The following is a 13,114-nucleotide window of genomic DNA, read 5'->3' as shown; positions in this document are numbered from 1 at the left end:
TCTGAGTCACATTCCACTGCCTAAACTAAGAAGAAGACATTCTCTTCTCAGAGAATATCGAAAAATCGAGGCTAACCATCAACTACCCATCCACCATGATAAGCTTGATATCGAAATGAAAAGACTGCGCTCCAGATATCCCCCATTGTTAAGGGCCACCTCCCTACATCAGGAACATTTCGACCTCACCAACGCTTGGAGAAGACAATGGGAGAGCGACTCACCACAGGAATCACACCAAATGGCCTGTATCGATCAGAAACCGCCAGGCTTTGAACTGCCCCGCAATACATGGACGGCGCTGAACAGAATAAGGACAGGGACCGGTAGATGTGCTGACAGCTTGCATAGATGGGGAAAGGCCCTTACTCCTGAGTGTGATTGTGGTGCGCAACGGCAGACCATCCGCCACATTATTGAGGAATGCCCCCGAAGGCGATACCCTGGAGTTTTCGATGAGTTCCTGAATGCGACCGAAAATGTTTTACAGTATATTAATACATTAGATGTTCGTTTGTGATACTTCATGTAGTGTTTTATATACTTTTTTTAAAATTATGTGTTCTTGTTGTATCTATGCCATACGATAAATAAAAAATAAAATCATTTATTCCCCGTTAGAGGGCGTTCTAACCATACTACGGTATAAATAGTTTTATTTTGGTACCGAGAACTACGGACGTTTTGGTGTAAATTTGTCTTCTACAGAGCCTCCTTGACAACTGGTAGACCTAGAAATAGTACTATCGGGGGATGGCAGAAGACAGATTTAAATCAAAACGAAACCGTAGATTTTCGAATTGTACTAATGCCATACTCTGTATTAGAGTACAAAGACTCGTTTCATACAGGTTCTCTGAACTGCATATTGGAATGTTTTCCTAGCGGTGCCTTTTGATATTGTCATATCTGGGTTAAACAGAGAACTTGAGTCCAGTCGACATTCATTTCACAAATTGTAAAGCCCGAAAGCGGTCGTCCAAGTTATAATAAATCCAATTTTGAGTATTTACTTTTTAATTTTTTACTTTTCACAAATTTAAATTTATCTAACGGAACTGTTTCGGATATTCAGTCGATTTCCTTCCCAAACAAACCAAAAGTTCACTCGATGAACAAAAACAATAGTGGCACGTTGCGTAATTAGCGACATAACAACTTAATAAGCCCGCTACGATTTATGTATGATTCAACAGAAAAAGAAAACATCGAATTCTAGATGTCAGATTCTTTTTCAAAGTAGGCCATGCCTTCGTTTGTTCAAAGAGCGCCGGCAAACCGTGTGGCGCGAATTCTAATTTTAGAGGTGGGTTATTTTGGAACGGATACTTATTATTAAATATACCTTTATAAATAGTGGACTTGGTTTGTGTATTTATATTGCAGAGGAGAAAATAACGCTCCTAGGAATTATCGTTTCTACAAGAGTTTGCGATGTTTCATATCAAAAAAATATTCTAATGTACTCAAAGTCTTTCAATAAAATTACGTTACAATTTTCTTTGTTTTTGTGTCCTAATAGGGAACTTGCATAAAATTTTAAATTCGAAAAAAATGCTATAAATCACAACAGAACATAATTTAAAATAGAAAAAAAGTTGTGTTTGTCTTTCGTTTGGCCCCTAAAGACAATTAACATCGAGAGAAAATTCATATTATAGCAGCCAGCCCAAAACGCGCCCTCATTGGTCGTGACGTCATAATGTTTGAGGTCCGCGCCATTAATTCCTTACATTTGATATTCTTTTACTTATTGTAATCATTTTATAATGTATCTCAGTTTTATAAAGCTTTAGATAATTGCTTTGACTATAAATATACAGGGCCGTGCCGTGCTATGATGCGGTGAGGCAGCCGCATCAGGCGGCATAACCAGTAAAATCTAATATAATATTGGATAATTCAACAAGGGAGAGAAATTTTGAAAATAATTAGACTTTTGGCCTCACAATGTTTGGCTTTTCGTGGAACAACTGATCATTTGTTTCAACCTAATAATGGAAGTAATGATCCAGTAATGGAAGAACATACCAGATATCAGGATAGTTCAACGAGAGTCTTAAGATACATGGTTTGTAACTTATTTAAGAACAGTAGGCAAGATGAACTTATAAGTTTAATGAGTACCAGACGTAAGCCATATTGAACAGCTCTAGTTGACGATAAGTGTTGTCGCTTTTTATTCTTGTCAGAATAAATATAATATCGAAGAATTTTTAATTGGTTTTTTTAAAGCTAGTGATTCAACCAATGAAGGTTTAGCAGCACTTATTTTGACAAATTGGTAAAAGTTAGGTCTTGAGTTAAAATGGCTTAGAGGACATGGCTATGATAACGTGACCGATATGAAAGCCAGATATGACCACTCATTAAAATTGGTCATAAATGACGCAGCGTCTTCTTCTACAGAAACAACAACCTTTTTTGTATTATGCAAGAACTGTACACATTATTTCTGGTTCTATAATATACAAAGCGTTGGGAAGTTCTGAAAAAACATGTTTCACAACTAACTGTATAACTAGATGATCAAGTCGAATAGATGCATTAAAATCTTTCAAGATTTCAATTTTGTGAAATATATGACGCTTTATTCGAAACAATAGAAGATATCAACAGAGATGCAAAAACTAAAGTCAAAGCACGAGGATTAGCAAAAAATATTAAAAGTTATAAATTTATATACGGTGTAGTTCTTTGGCATGGTGTTGTATTTCATATCAATTTAGTCTCGAAGATGTTGTAACATGTAACTATAAATTTGTTAGATTGTGTAAAAATGTTTTCAGAAACTATAGAAAAAATGAAAAGTTACGGACAATCTGGCTAAGACCAAATGAAAATATTGCTAACGAAATTGCAAAAGATCTTGTTGTAAGTTCCGAATTTCCAGCTGAAACTGAAATTCGAGCCAAGAGAAAAAATCGCCAATTTGATTACGAATAAAAAAAATTGAAAAAATCTAACACATTCGTCAAAGAAAAGCGTGGCTCGTCTTCATCGAATAAACGGTTTTCGCACCACGCTTTTCTTTAACGAATGTGTTAGATTTTTTCAATTTTTTTTATTTTTTGCTTTTTAGTTGATTTTTTTATACGTTTAATTTTAGTCACTCGTAACTAAGAAAGCGTTTCTGAAAAATATTTTTTTCATATTTTTTTATTTTTTATTTTTTAGTCTTACACTTTTCAAACATTAAAATATATAGTCATGTTTATTAAAATATATATAAAACATATTATGTACAAACATGAAAAGTAGTCGGAATCGGCAGAAAATTTAAAACTTTATTGTTTATTTATGAAGGATAACATAAACAATTAACGTAAAAAGTGAAATTATGTATAGTTCATATAATAATTAGCTACAATATGTAAAAGTTTCAAGTTTTTCATTATAAAAAACAAGAGAATTTAAGTATTTTCCGTTAAACTCGTTTTTTATTTAAACAATTAATAAACAAAATAGTTATTTTCCTAACAAGTGCAGAAAGTCATTCTTTTCCGCACGCGACTGCAGTTTGCCGAACGACGCGAAGCGGGAGTTCGGCAAGCAGTCGAGTGCGGAAAAGAGACTTTCTGCAAGAGTTAGGAACAATATTTTTTCTAAGAGTCTTTAAAAAATTACCAAATCCTAATCAATTAATTTAATTAATATGAAAATACATACACAAATTAATTCTTTGGCAAGGTTGTCAAAACCAAACTTTCAATATAATTAGTTAGCATGACGATGATCTTGGTTTCCATGACGATGTTTCAAAACGACTGTTATTGTCTACCGATTTGACATTCGAATATTATGTCAAAATAATTTTATTTCATCGAATTGTCGCGTTAATTTCATTAAAACAGGAACACAATAAGATATATTTGAAATAAATTAGTAAATAATATCTAAATATTAGTTTATTGCATGTATTATAATTACTTTAAAGTCATATTAACATATCTAAATTAACACGCGTGCGGAAAAGTAAAAACCGCGTGCGGAAAAGTAACACGCGTGCGGAAAAGTGAAACTTTCTAAACTAAAATGCGTGCGCGAAAGTAGACATTTTTGCACGCTCGTAGAAAAAATATTTTTATTGACTATTTGTATATTGTTCCCGCGAATGCATATGTCTGCAAATTTTTAGTCATTTGCATTGAAAACGTCCAAAGATTTGACCCAAACGATTAAACTGAAGAAAAGCGTTTAATTAATTAATACGACAAAACGAATTCTAATGTTATTTGTAGCACAAAACGTCTCTACCGGTGGTTTTTCTAAGACTACGATAAAAACACGAATTTTTTTAATTCGAGTTTTGGTTGAAGTTTTGTTTCGTATCGTATTGAAATTTGACACAAATAAACGCCGATTTAAATATAAACAAATATATAAGCGTTCAAAATTTGAATCTTTATTGTTTTTTATTAAGCATAACGTAAACAATTAACGTAAAAAGTGAAATTATGTATAGTTCATATCATTAGCTACAATCCGTAAAAGTTTCAAGTTTCTATCTATGTACATTGTAAAAAAACAAGAGAATTTAAGAATTTTCCATTAAAATCGTTTTTTTTTTATTTAAACAATTAATAAACATAAAAAACAATTTATTGAGTATTCGTGTATTATTCCCGCGAATGCATATGTCTGCAAATTTTCATTCATTTGCATTGAGGAAATGTCAGTCAAATTAACGTCTAAAGATTTGATGCAAACTATTGAAGTAAAGAAAAGCGTTTAAAAATCTGTTGATGAGTTCTTACAGAGGAAGATATATTTAAAATAAATCTTTCATCTATATTTTAGACATGACCATTAATTTTTTGATTGGCGGATTTTCTTTTCTAGAAACTCATAATAAAACTTTAAATTTTTATATGATATTTTTAATGGGGGAAAATAGATGATAAAACACTAGAAAAATATTGTATGAATCTTCATTCAATACTTTCAATAGAAAATTAATAAGAATCGGATATAGAGTCAAATGATCTTCTAGAAGAATTGCGTGATATTATCTCAAATGATACCATACTACATGAAACCTTTTTACAAGGTATTGAGATTTTGAACTGTTTGTGACAAAATAGCCCAATTTTGTTATACCCAAATATAGTTGTACCACTAAGAATTTTATTAATACTCGGTAGCTAGTGGGGAAAGAAGTTTTTCAAAATTAAAAATTATTAAAAACTATTTACAAAGCTCCATAAGACAAACAAAACTAAAAAAAGAATGTGTGTGTACTTTGTACACACGTAAGAAGTTATACTTCTAAATATGATTTCAATGAAATAAATATACTTTCGGATAGTTTATTTGTATTTTATTTAAAGATTAAATTAATTTTTACTTACTACCTACTTTCCAAAATTTTTTATTAAAACAATACCAAAAATTAAAAAAGATTAGAAAACACCAGGATTTGAACCGGGGACCTCTTGATCTCCAGCCCAACGCTCTACCACTGAGCTATACCCTTTTGTTTATACGGGCTACAAGATTTCTCAGACATAGTGACAAACATACGAAGTGAATTATAAAATACTTTAAATATTACTTATCTAATTCCCGAGGTAGACAAGTCCAAATACACAAAAATTGGATTTTGGTTGGATCGGGGAGAGCAGCATATGTGCCTCCTGATGAGAGACTAATAAGTTTCGAAACCGGTAGGGGTGCTTGCAGCACTCTCTGATTGGGCTAGAATATGGTTCGGCTGTGTTTTCGTTTTGCAACGAAATTGAAAATGGTTATTCATTTTTGAAAATGGTTATTCACTTTTTTATAATAATAGTTATTTATGATATAAATGTTAAAAGCACAATTTTAAGGCACGTATGTGAAAGATTCGCTTCGCTCATTCTGCAATTCACATGAGTGCTTTAAAAATGTACTTTTTAACACCTACATCATACAATATTTTTTCTACAAACGTCTTATATATCAACAATTATAATTTATTCATTCTCAATTACAGGACAATACCTACAAAAACTTTTACTTGAACTTGACTGACATTCCATTTTTTATTTTTCTTGACATTACATCAAAACTGCCTACTTTTACTGTCAATACGTAAATCATAACAACTAGAGAACAACATCTACTTTTATTTTTGTATATTCTAACAAATTTTAATAGTTTTTTTTCTACAAACGTGTTAAAAATGCAATAATACAGTTTAAATTAAATTTAAAAGAACCTTTTAAACCACCTTTTCAAATTGCGCAAGTTGTATTATTAATATTAATGTTAATAAATGAAATATAAATATTTTGACGTTTAACAGTTTGACAATTCACTTTTAACTGCAGTGCTTTAAAATTTTTAAAGCACTGGTGCTTTAAAGTAGCATTTTTAACGCTCCTATGGAGTTCTATAAATTGCATTTTTAACACGTTTATAGAAAAATATATTTAAAAAACACTAATATATCCTTTCCACACCTTTTCTGGGCTGATACATACATAAATTAAAACATTTAGTAACGAACTCCATACTGTCTGTGTGCGCATGCGCGCAGATTAATAAAATTTCACACTCAATCGCGCGATCGCGCCTAAAGCAGTATAACTTCAAAAATGTAGCACTCATCATTTCAATAGAGTCCTCACTAGCTGCTACTTTAGATTACACCAATCTGATTGACGAGTTTGCCAAAATTGGTCAGAAGGGAAATTGTAATTTTTGTAAATTGTACAGGGTGTCCCGAAAAGATTGGTCATAAATTATACCACACATTCTGGGGTCAAAAATAGTTCGATTGAACCTAACTTACTTTAGTACAAATGTGCTCATAAAAAAAGTTACAGCCCTTCGAAATTCCAAAATGAAAATCGATTTTTTTCAATATATCGAAAACTATTAGAGATTTTTTATTGAAAATGGACATGCATCATTCTTATGGCAGGAACATCTTAAAACAAAAATATAATGAAATTTGTCAACCCCATAAAAAATTTGGGGATTTTGTTCCCTTAAACCCCCCCAAACTTTTGTGTACGTTTCAATTAATTAATTATTGTGGTACCATTAGTTAAACACAACGTTTTTAAAACTTTTTCGCCTCCCAGTATTTTTTCGATAAGCCAGTTTTTATCGAGATGCGGCTTCTTTTTCAATATATTTACGTAAAAATTTTATGGGGGTTTTGTTCCTTTAAACCCCCCAAATGTTTGTGTACGTTCCAATTAAAATATTATTGTGGTACATTAGTTAAGCACAGTGTTTTTAAAATTTTTGCCTCTTAGTCTTTTTTTTTCGTAAGTCACCTATTATCGAGATGAAGCTTCTTTTTCAAAATATACCTAAAAATGTAAATTATAAATAAATTTTCAGATTATTAAGAGGTTCTCTATAATCGTGCTTAACCATATACAAATATGTGGTGGATTCGACAAATATTTAAAATATCTCGATAAACACTGGCTTTTCGAGAAAGTACTAAGAGGCAAAAAAGTTTTAAAAACAGTATGTTTAACTAATGGTAGCACAATAATAATTTAACTGGAACGTGCACAAAAGTTTAGGGGGTTTAAGGGAACAAAACCCCCATAAAATTTTTATGGGGTGCACAAATTTCACTATAATTTTTTTTAGATTTTCTTGCTATAATAAGGTCACATGTCCCTTTTCAATAAAAAATCTCTAATAGTTTTCGATATATGGGAAAAAATTGATTTTCATTTTGTAACTTCAAAGGGCTGTAACTTTTTTTATGTGCACATTTGTACTAAGGTAAGTTAGGTTAAATCAACCTATTTTTGACCCCAGAATCTGTGGTATGATTTATGACCAATCTTTTCGGGACACCCTGTATATTTCATTTAAAGTATGTTTTGTTTTTAAAATAAAAGTTTTCCTTCATTTTGTGTAAGTTCATTTAATAAAAATAACAGTTAAGTTTCAATAATGTTAAGGGGCGGAATTTCGAAGACTTGAATCATATTGACAAGAAAGTACCGCACGGCTCTGTAAATATATTTCATAATATTTGAGTGTTTTGTTAAGATAATTTTTTAAAGATGATCGAAGAGGGGTTTTCTAAAGGGCAGTATGATAACTTACCCATTATGATCGTAAATCTCAATTATTATGATTAGTTTATTTTAATTTTATAGTAAAACCAGTTCCAGAAAAAAATTGTATAGGTAAATATCATTCAATCTGTAACGTACATCTACCAAAATATACCAAAATTTATATTTTATTGTATTCAAAATCCACTTGATTCACTACAAAAAAATTATTACGCTGACATTAAATGCTTACATTAATAGCTATTTGTATAACAAGGGAGGAAAGTGCTACTTTTCCTCCCGAGAATGAAGTTTACTTCAAGGCAGTAATCATTCAAGGGAGGAAAAGGCACTTTATTCCCATGTTATACATATGATTTTTCCACCTTCCTCAAATAACAAGTCATTTTTTTATTTTTACTTAATATATTTATGTAACTAACCAACAAAATTTATTAGAACTAAAACCAACAAGTAGGTACATTATAACTGTCAACTGTCAAATATAAGTCAAATAATTAATGTAAACATTGTTAAATCAGAATAATAATTTACTGTTTTTTACCATTCTGCAAAATACAGAGTGTGTTTAAATAAACGTTAAAATCTATAGATACTTACGTAATAGAAAATAGATATTGTACAGGGCGTCAATAAGTTATATTTCATGAATGAAATACCATGACGTCACTTTTACTTTTCCTCCCTAGGGAGGAAAAGTACAACTTTGCTCCCTACAATCAGGTCCGGAAAAGTATACTTTCGGTAGAGGTAGGTGGAAATAGTTATTTTCCTAACAAGTGCAGAAAGTCATTCTTTTCCGCACGCGACTGCAGTTTCGCTTCGCGTCGTTCGGCAAGCAGTCGAGTGCGGAAAAGAGACTTTCTGCCAGAGTTAGGAACAATATTTTTTCTAAGAGTCTTTAATAAATTACCAAATCTTAATCAATTAATTTAATTAATATGAAAATACATACACAAATTAATTCTTTGACAAGGTTGTCAAAACCAAACTTTCAATATAATTAGTTAGCATGACGACGATCTTGGTTTCCATGACGATGATTCAAAACGACTGTTATTGTCTACCGATTTGACTTTCGAATATTATGTCAAAATAATTTTATTTCATCGAATTGTCGCGTTAATTTTACTAAAACAGGAACACAATAAGATATATTTGAAATAAATTAGTAAATAATATCTAAATATTAGTTTATTGCATGTATTATAATTACTTTAAGGCTATATTAACATATCTGAATTAACACGCGTGCGGAAAAGTAAAAACCGCGTGCGGAAAAGTAACACGCGTGCGGAAAAGTAACACGCGTGCGGAAAACTGAAACTTTCTAATCTAAAATGCGTGCGCGAAAGTAGACATTTTTGCACGCTAGTAGAAAAAATTATTTTCACATACATGAAGACCTTGAGAATGAACTAAAATGTATTTAATGGTCTTTCAACATGCATGTAACCACTGTACGGCTTTACTTATCGACCAGCGACTGATAATCTAATAAATATTTTGTTGGGGGTTTTCATGATTTTACTTTAACACAATGGTACTAAACAGCATAATATAGTATTCACTTATATTTTTCATAGTTAACACACACACAATTCAGTACTATCTGTTCAAAAACTGTATTAAACTCCAAAGTAAACAAATGGTACACAATTTTATATGAGACAGGAGAAAGGTCATTACAAAATATTATGATATGACGTCACAAAGTTTCGCTCGGTTTTTCGATTGGTGGAAATGATTTAAATACAAAGATTTTAAAGTACCCTGCACAAACCTTATGGAAATTAGGTCCCAGTTGATTTCGTTCATACTTTGGGAAAATACCCTTTGAAGCATCTTGATAAAAAGTTCTCATGGGCTCAACTCAATCGTATAAAGGATTTTCAAGATATAGAGGCACACACTCGGGAAATTATAAGTTTTACTGGGTGTTCCAATTCCTTGAGTCACTGGTTATCTGGCAACATGTAGAAGTTTGTATCAAGGAAAAGTACTAGTAGTCTATGATTTTTTCCTGGCTATCCAATGGCGACCTTTACTTTGACCTTGACCTGTAACGGACGTCATCTTCTAGAGTTTCGAGGGTTTTCGGCAATAAGTTGATATAAACAGACTACTCATGGGTTTTTGGGATCGTTAAACACGAATATGCCATCAGAATTAGTGACCTCCGGAGGACGTAGTGGCCAGAGCCACTGCAATTGACGTGATCTTCTAGATTTTCGATGGTTTTCGGCATGTAATTGATGCAAATTAATTACTGGAGGATTTTTTGAGGTCGCTAAACACGAATATGCCACCAGAACCGACTCCCGGAGCACCTGATTTCCAAGGTCAATGAAAGGGGCTCCTGGAGTTTCGAGGGTCTTTGGTACTACATTAATGCAAACGGATTAGTTATAGGTTTTTGGGTTTGCTGAACACGAATGCGTGATCAGCATAGCCACAGGAGCACCAGGTGCATAAGACAGGTTATCTTCTGGAGTTTCGGAGGAATCAAATGGATTACTCTTAGGTTTTTAACTCCAGAAGATCCTGTCTTAGGCACCAGGTGCTCCTGTGTCTGTGCTGATCACGTATTCGTGTTCAGCAACCCCAAAAACCTATAACTAATCCGTTTGCATTAATGTAGTACCAAATACCCTCGAAACTCCAGGAGCGCCTTTGATTGACCTTGGAAACCTGGTGCTCCGGGAGTCTGGCTCAAAAAAGCCCCCAGTAATTCATTTGCATTAATAATTAAATGCCGAAAACCATCGGAACTCTAGAAGATGACGTCCCTTGCAGTGGTCCTGGACACCACGACTTCCGGAGGTCAATTTTGATGGTATATTCGTGTTTAGCGATCCCAAAAACCCATGAGTAATCTGCTTATATCAATTTAATGCCGAAAACCCTCGAAACTCTAGAAGATGACGTCCGTTGAAGGACAAGGTCAAAGTAAAGGTCGCCACCGGATAGCCAGGAAAAGATCCTAGACTACTAGTACTTTTCCTTGATCCAAACATCTACATGTTGCCAGATAACCAGTAACTCAGGGAATTGGAATACCCGGTAATTCTTATAATTTTCCGAGTGTGTGCCTCTGTATCTTGAAAGTCCTCCATACGATCGAGATGTGCCCATGAGAACTTTTTATCAGGATGCTTCATAGAGTATTTTCCCAAAATATGAACGAAATCCACTGGGACCTAATTCCCATAAGGTTTGTGCGGAGTACTTTTTACTTCTAAATTATTATGAGGTTTTGAGGCGTGAATTTTTGGAAATCTTACTTTTAAACGAAACTGAATATTATTATGTAATAACACAAAAATGTACAAGTTCTCTATTTAATGATATACTCGCGTGTAGTCGTGTCCGCGAATGTGTTAATTGGATTATCTGTAGGAAGTCAATTGAAAAGTTGTACTAGCTCGTGGGTACCGAAATTTTTACTCTGTTATGGTTTTTCATGGATACTTTCGAAAAAAACGTCTCTTTTCGAATTAATTTCAATATTGTGAAAAATACGGATGGAAACGTTCAACAAATGACTATCATGAAAAACTTGCATTTTTAAAATGTGATTTTTAAATTAACAAGTGTTTATAAACAAAAAAGTTAATCCAAATTAAACCAGAAATCAAGCATTTTTTCAATTGTTTATAATTATTATTGACATAAACAATAAATATATTAAAAATCTATTTCAAAATTTATATATTTGGCAAAATTGGCAAAAGTTGGGCCCGACATACTGCCAAGAGGAGGTGAGTGGCATTTTGAACATTGAATTTAAGCGAAAATCAATGTTTATTTGTCAAATAAACATTTTTTTCCGTTTTCTGACAACACTAAACTGTATTTTGAATTAAATAAATTTCATACATTCTTCTTTTTATATCAATTAATTTAATTCAACAACAATTTTTTTAGACACTCTGTATAAATAATTATGTTAATTATATTACTCAATAGAGAATTTAAAAACCCTTTCAAATGAGCTAGCTACGAATCCCTATTCTCACTTAAAAAAATCATCGATTTGTATATGTCAAAAGATCATACTTTAAAAATAAACATCGACCTGTTACCTGTTTCAGGATTTTTATCGAAAAAATAACGAATTTTTCACGAAACAACGAATTTTTTGCTTCCACTTACACCATACTTGTATATACCTATATGTTAAGTTTGGAATCTTAAAAGTTAAGAACAAACAAATGATAGAACACAAAACATATCGATAAAATAAATCAAAATCCTATCACCTAATGCGCTAAAAATAAAACAAGTTATCTCTTCTTTTTGTATGTAACTATATTTAGGAATTGCTTAAGTTATTTTTAATAATTTTATCTCAAGAATTTTTAGGACATGTTATATAATTTATCTATTTTAGTAAACGTTTTATTACACCACTTTTTCAGAGACGGATTAACCATTAGACAAAGTAGGCAGTTGCCTAGGGGCCTCGGCTCTAAAGGGGGCCTCGCGGGGCCCAAAATGAAAAAAATAAAAATTAGATTTAAATAAAAACTACTTATAAATCATATTATGTTGATTATTTCATTCATAGGAGATTCTGACCAATAGAAAGCTACAGAAATCTAAATTAGACTGATAATTTTTGATAATTTCCCGTCGTCAAGTATATTAAATCAGATGCCCTTCGTTGCTATGAAAAAATACATTCAGTGACAATAATGACAATTAATGTTTTAAAAATTATAAAAGTGATGACTTTCAACCGTAAAATATTTATAACAACTGTGTGTTTAATTGTACTAATTTGTACTTAATAAATAAATTACATACAATAAAATTTTGGTTTTGAACAGTTTTATTCATGAAATAATCGCAACAAATTGCACTCGATCTCTAAAATGAATATAGAATTTATGCCCTCGTGACACTTTTGACATAATTTCATTCGCCTCCGGCTCGTGAAATTAAAACTGTCAAAGTGTCACTCGGGAAAAATTCAATAATTTTAGGGCTCTTGTGCAATTACTAATGAAAATTTTAAATGTCGCGCAATACCATAAAAAGTTATGGTGGACGTATAAATCTACATTACAATGACT

This window comes from Diabrotica virgifera, chromosome 6 (genome assembly GCF_917563875.1).
Source record: "Diabrotica virgifera virgifera chromosome 6, PGI_DIABVI_V3a".
NCBI classification, from domain to species: Eukaryota; Metazoa; Arthropoda; class Insecta; order Coleoptera; family Chrysomelidae; genus Diabrotica; species Diabrotica virgifera.
This window is presented reverse-complemented; position numbering follows the sequence as displayed.